Source organism: Vombatus ursinus, unplaced genomic scaffold (assembly GCF_900497805.2).
Source record: "Vombatus ursinus unplaced genomic scaffold, bare-nosed wombat genome assembly UNPS02014770.1, whole genome shotgun sequence".
NCBI classification, from domain to species: domain Eukaryota; kingdom Metazoa; phylum Chordata; class Mammalia; order Diprotodontia; family Vombatidae; genus Vombatus; species Vombatus ursinus.
Window position 1 is genome coordinate 40,094,873 of NW_020954548.1, and position 6,957 is coordinate 40,101,829.

Sequence of the window (6,957 nt, forward strand, 5' to 3'; positions counted from 1 at the left end):
AGTGGACTGAGTTTTGTACTTGAGGTCAGGAAAACTTGGCTTCCAGTCCTGCCTCTGATACTTACTGGTTTGTGTGATCCTGAGCACGATCACCTACCTTCTTTGAGTCTCAGTTTCCTTGATCTGTAAGACAGGGGTGATGATAGCACCTCCTATTATTAGGATTAGGATGATATATTTTGAACTGGAAGGGGTCTTAGAGGTCATTTAATTCATCCTCTCATTTTATAGCTGAGGAACTGAGGCTCAGAGCAGGTAAATGAGTCACCACCATTCCCCCAGTCACCCAAGCTAAAAACTTCAGTCATTGATTTTTTTTCTCTCCCTCACCATCATACATATCCAATCAGTTCCATTTCGCCAATATAATGGCTCTAGCATTAACCTTCTCCCTACTCACTCTGTAACTACCTAGAATCCAGTTGCTTGTTGCCTCTCACTTCGAATGATTTTAATAAACTCCAGACTGGGTCTTCTTGTTTCTGTCTTCTCCAATCCAATCTTTACACCAAAGCCTTAATTGTCTCAGTGTATGGTTACTTACACCCTTCAGTGGATCCACATGGCCTACAAAATAAACTATAAACTCCTTACACATGAAGTCAAGACTCTACAATCTGGCTCCAAATTTCTTTTGCAACCTTATCTTACACTATGCCCCTTTATGTTCTCTGCATTTAAGCAACTGTCCCTGTTTTCATTCTGTCCTCTCCTGTCTCCTTGTCTTTTAATTTAACCAATCAACAAGCATTTATTTCTCCCTTTGGGGGGGAGGGGGTTCTGTGTTCAGTTTCTTTTAATGACTGGCACCTCCCTGCAAAAGGAGGAAGCAAACACTTACATGGTAGCAGGTAGGGAGGAGGAAGTACACTTGTCGATCTTGCCCTGATTGAAGGCCCCCTTCCAGGAGAAGTACCCTAAGACCATCATCTGGGCTTTCTCACTGCTAGGATCCAACAAGCATTTATTTCTTAAGTGTCTTGTTGTTCAGTTTTAACAGTTGTATCTGACTCTTCCTGACCATGTACCATGCTGTCCATGGGATTTTCTTGGCAAAGATGCCAGAGTGGCTTGCCATTTCCTTCTCCAGCTCATTTTACAGATGAAGAGCAGAGGCAAGCAACGTTAAATGACTTACCCAGGGTCATACAGCTCATAAGTGTCTGAGGTCAGATTTGAACTCATGAAGATGAGTCTTCCTGATTCCAAGTCCAGTGCTCCATCCACTGTGCCACCTAGCTGCCCAGGCTTATAATAACAGATTATTCAATTTTCTGTGTATTTACACCTTGGGAATACTACAAATCAGGGCTTGATGCATTGTTTTGTTAATTGTCTAGATTTAAGAAATTGCTGAAGAAAATGTTCATAATGAAGATGAAATGTAAAAAAGGTGTACTGGGGACAATTTTTTTGCCTGAGACCCAGTTGTTAAATACTTACCAAGACATTCCTAAGATGAGTTCATCCTTAATTCAGGCAGTTCTGCCCCAAGACAAATCCCCAAACTCAGTGAATTACCCCCTCTGGGGTGGGGGCAAGGTCTTTGTTCATTCTACACACACCCCACCCCCAAGCCTATAACATACTGCCCTTTCCATATCCATCATTGCCTGTTAGATTTTCTGTCTTCAAGGCCCAACTCAGGTGTTGCCTCCTCCATGAAGCCTTCCTTCATCCTCTAAGCTGAAAATGCTCTCTCCAAATTTCTCATTATGCTCAGACTTCTTTGCATTTACCACATTCTCCCTGGTATGCCAGTATATGTATACATGTTTTATTCCCTGCTTAAATCTTCTTTTTCTCCAGGCTAACCATCCTTATTTGGAAATTAAAATCCTCAAAACTGTGTCTGTGTCACATCTATCTTGGTATCTCCAGTGCCTGGTACATTGCCTTTACTATAGTAGGCATTTAATAAATCTGCATCAAACTGAAGTAAATAATAGAAAAGATTGTGCTTGGCACTGCTTGGATACAACAAGGGTCTATAGTGATGTAGTAATCTCTAGATAAATCATGTCTTTGAAAAAATATTCACTCCCTCCACCCTCAATATTAGAGAGCATTTTTCTTGTGTTAGGAAACTCACAATCATTCCAAGTATCCAGTTACTTCTTTAACATCCCTGAACATTGCTAGGCCAGCCATAGGATCCACCCTTCATGGTTGTTGTTGGTCCTTCGTTCTTGAAGAGGACCAACTCTTCAGGGTATGTGGGTTGTGAAAGTTCTTTCCACTGGACTTTCAGGTGGTCTATAATGAAAAAAGGACCGGCCTGCCTAGAAGTCTGCAGACCTGGGCCCTAATTCCTAGTTCTGCTAGACCTCAGTTTCTGTCTCTAAAATGAGGTCTCTTCCAGCTGTAATCCTATGGTCCTGTGACTTCCAAAGTTCTTTACTCTTATAGTCTATGAATCGCTGTTTCTAATTCAATAACTCTGTCTCTCGAAGAGAAGCTTGGTATGAGACATATTCATTATTTAGAGTTGGATTCCAGAGGATGGGAGGGATAGAGAAGGAATTCAGGCACTTATGAGTCTGAGAGGCAGGAGGTGCTTTTTGGTAGAGTGGAGGAAAGAAGAGTAGAAATTAAAAAAAAAATCATGAAGGTGCTTAATTGAAAGGGAAAAGGATAACTAGGCAGAGATCATTCATTCATTCCTTCATTTCATTTCACCATCCACTCATTCAACAAACATTCACCGAGCTAGTGTTGGCTATACTCGATGCTACAGGCCATACAGAGAAGAATTAGACAAAGTTCCTACCCTTGAAGAGCTTATCATTTGATGGTGGTAGTTGAAAGTGTGGGGCAAATAATAATGTAGTAAGTGAATAAAGAAGTTATGAACAGAGTGCTGTGGGAGTTCAGAGGAGGGGAAAGGTCATTTTTGACTAGAAGGCAGGCTTCATGGAAAAGGTACTGTTTGAACTAGGCTTTAAAAGATAAGTAGGATTTTATTTTCTTTTAAAAATTTTATTGATACTTTTGTTTTGATATAGCAACCATAGCCCAACAAAATCACAAAGTCCATGCCCCAGAAACAGTTAAGCAAAAACTCATAAAGAGGCAGTTGTGATTTATAGCATTTGTCCCATTCTGCTTTTGTTGTTGACTCCCTGTTAGCATAAAGGCTATGTGCTTTAACTTTCATGATGTATTGCTAATATTATCTATTACATTTGACCTGAGTTTTATTGCCTTTTAATGCTCTAACTTCATTTATATTTGTGCCCTCACCATTCCCTCTCAAATATGGATCTCCCAGAAGAAACTACTCCAGCTTCATGACACTTATGCAAAACTATTGCTCCTGAGCTCCTACCAGTATATAGATATTTTTCTAGCCAGTTCAAGAGAAAGACAACCAATTAGCATAACAATGAAATAAAGTAGTAAGAAATTATTCCTCCTCTCCCCAATGTGTACTTTCCCATAGATTATTACACCACTAGTGAGTTCATCTGTGTGGCAAGGGATTACTCATGGAGGTCACATATAGACCAGGGAATATACATTAAGAAATACCCACCAAGAAACCATGTGGCCACTCACATAAATAGAGAACACATATATAGGAGACATATGTGGCCAGGGAAACTCATATCTCCAATGACTGTGAGGCTGATGATATCTTCTGGTGATGCTGTTCTCTGCTGGCTCTTTTGTCTCTTCTCTTCATGGTGCATTGTATTTTCTCTACTGGCCCTTTCTGGTGGTCTCTTGGTTTTCAAATTTCTTCCTGCCACCAGCTTCTTAGAATCATCTCTTTGGGGGCCATCTAATGATCATCTTGGATACCATCTACTATGTACATATTGGGTACCATCTGCTAACATACAATGACTAGAAAGCCTCTCTTTGATAAGGACAGGCTATCAGCTCTTTAGTCATAGTTATGAGGCTATGATCCCCACCCAGCTAAGAGGGAGCCAAATAAAACCAGGCTTGGTGTTCTTGGGATAAAATTAAATATTTTTCTTTTAACTTCCAGTATCTAGGGTGGAATTACAGTCCCAGACAATTCTCTAACTTTGGGTTAAAAATTACTTGCAACTCTTATGAGCATTCTGTGCCCCTAAATCTCATTTCAAGGAACTTTGTCACAGAAACACCACAAAAAGTAGTGTGGAAGTTGGTCTACAAAGCCCATCTCACTTCTGATATTCTGCTTACCATGCAAATGCATTTGAATCAGAACAAAAGCTAAGTGGAGAAAGATCATTCCCTTCCATTCCTTGGGCCTACATTCCTACTTTTATTGTATATCTCTGTCAGCAGCAAAAGGAAAAAAAATCCTGACTTTGGTGTTGTATATTGGCCAAAAAACAAAACAAACAAACAAACAACAACAACAAAAAAACCCCTGCACATTGTTGTCATAATTGTATGTATTGTTATTTTGGTTTTACTTTCTTTACTGTGACAGGCAGGAATAACGTTTTAATGAACATTATAGGCTGAAAAGCACTGAAATGGCAAGTTGTCCAGTTTGACTGAAGTGTAGAGTGAATGGAGGAATGTAACGAGCTAAATCTCCAGAGCTAGGTTAGGACCAGACCACTGAGAACAATTCAGTCATTTTAGGCCACTTGTCTCGCCCTGCCTCCCATCCTTTGTTTCCATTTTATTTTTGACCTCATTTCAATCTAAAACCATCTTTTAAATCATGCTGCAAAATAATACTAGTTCTAATTTCTGCAAACAAAGGTTTAACAGTACACTCTTCCTCTTTGTAAGTGTTTTCTGAATACTGGACCCAGGGAGAGGATCCAGAACCGAGCAGTCCTTTCCTAAGAAGTCAGGCTGCGAATCAGAGGCATATATATCCAGAGACAGGGGCACATGTTGCCAGCCACACTGCCCTCTCCTAACCCACCCCAACCTTTCTCAATAATTTCCTGTGGTGACATTAATGCTTTCGTGATGGGAGTCACTGACATTGCTGCTCAGGAAATTGTGCCCTTAGAGCCTAGTGGCCTCTGGCTTTTTGATCTAATTCATATCTCTAGATCTGTTGGAGTCCCTAGGAATGACCCTTTAGATTGTGAGCTCCTTGAGGCCAGGGATGGTCTTTTTGTTTCTTTTGGTATCCCCAGCACTTAACACAGTGCCCAGCACATAGTAGGTGCTTAATAAACATTGATTGATTGATTCTGTCTGGGAAAATGGACATACTTCAGAGCAACATATATGGGAAAGTTGTATGATCTATTGTCTTAGGGCCTGTTAAACTGTAACTGCTATGATTTATTTCAGAGTTAGAGGTTTGTGGTTGTATGACCATTGTCATGATGTATATCAGGATATGGTTTCTTCTTGGAATTTTTGTTACCGTCCAGGCCAGCCTTCTCCAGGGAATATAAACAATAACTACTTGCTAGAGAATGTGTATGTGCGTGTACCTGCTTATAGAGTAGCTAGATAAATAATTGAGGCCTTTTCCCCCATATTGGGGATTCTCATATGTTGGAAGCTTATTCTACCCCAGTCCCCATTCCTAAGGCATCTGAGTTATCATTCATATGTAGGATCCCAAAGGAAAAACCTCCAGTACTTCTATCAAAAGCCCTTTAAACTTTCCTTTGGAGAAAACAAACTGAGGTAATGGTCTAGAGATTTAGAAGTAGAATTCTCTGGAAGTACTCTTTGACCAGCCTCTTCCTATAGTGGATTGTCAGGTGGTCAGTCAATATGCATTTATCCAGTGCCTCTTATGTGCCAGGCACTGTGCTAGGCCCTGGACAGAGGTCTCAAAGATGTGGGTTTGAATACCATCCCAGACACTAACCAGCTGTATGACCTTAAGGAGGTCATTTCGGAACTTCTCTGGTCCTCAGTTCCCTCATCTGTAAAATCAGGGGGTTGGACTCAGTGACCTCTAAGATGCCTTTCAACTCTAAAATCTAAGATCATGACAATATTAACTGTTTAACATCTTGTATGATAACTATGTTGTGGTTGTAGTTGCTTCTCAACGTTTTTCACTTATACCCCTAAAGGCAGCTGAAAATTTCTCCTGTTTCCACGATGATAACTTCATTCATAGATAAGGCAGTGAGGTGATGTGTACATGGATAGAATGTTGATTGAACCAGGAGTCAGTTCAGATCTCACTTCAGGCACTGAAGTGTGTGGGCAAGTTACTTAATCTCAGTCTACTTCAGTTTCCCCATGTGTAAAAAGGTGACAGTAATAGCACTTGCCTCCTGGGGTTGTTGTGAGGATCACATGAAATAATATTTGTAAAGCACTTTGTAAACCTTCAAGTGCTATATAGAGGCTAGTTAGCAGCCTTTCCAAAGGTAGAGTAAAGGAGAATTTTTATCATATGTCTACCATTCTTCTCCTCCCAACTAATTACAGTGCTTAGAGATCCAAAATCATAGAAGTATACCTAAACAGACAGCACCTTGCCTTCTGACCAATCATCATCTTGGAATGTCCTGGAAGGTACACCAACCCTGACTGACAGGGGGCAGAGATAGACCTTTTCCTGCATCAACTGAAAAGGGAGAGCAACTGTACCACCGTCCAAATCTGCATGGTGATTTGGAGGACTGCCACATTCCTCTCATTTCAAGTCAGCTGTAAAGAATATCCTTTAATCTCATACAAACTTATAGGTCTCATGTGTACGGGGGAGGGGGAGTCCTTTTCACTTCCCACCAAGTGATTTGGAGACCTTTGATGTCACCTGTAGGGCCTGAAATGGGGAGATTATTGTCTCAGTCTCATTGAAACACCCAACTGACAGAAACAGCTCTCATTCACATTGTTGCAGTGAGTGGCCCTAATTTATTCAACTACTTAAGTAACTTTATACTTTGTGTATATTTTGTATTCATTATCCACATACATATTGTATCCCTCATTGAATTGAAGTCCCTGGAGAGAAAGGATTGTTTATCTATCTATCTATCTATCTATCTATCTATCTATCTATCTATCTAT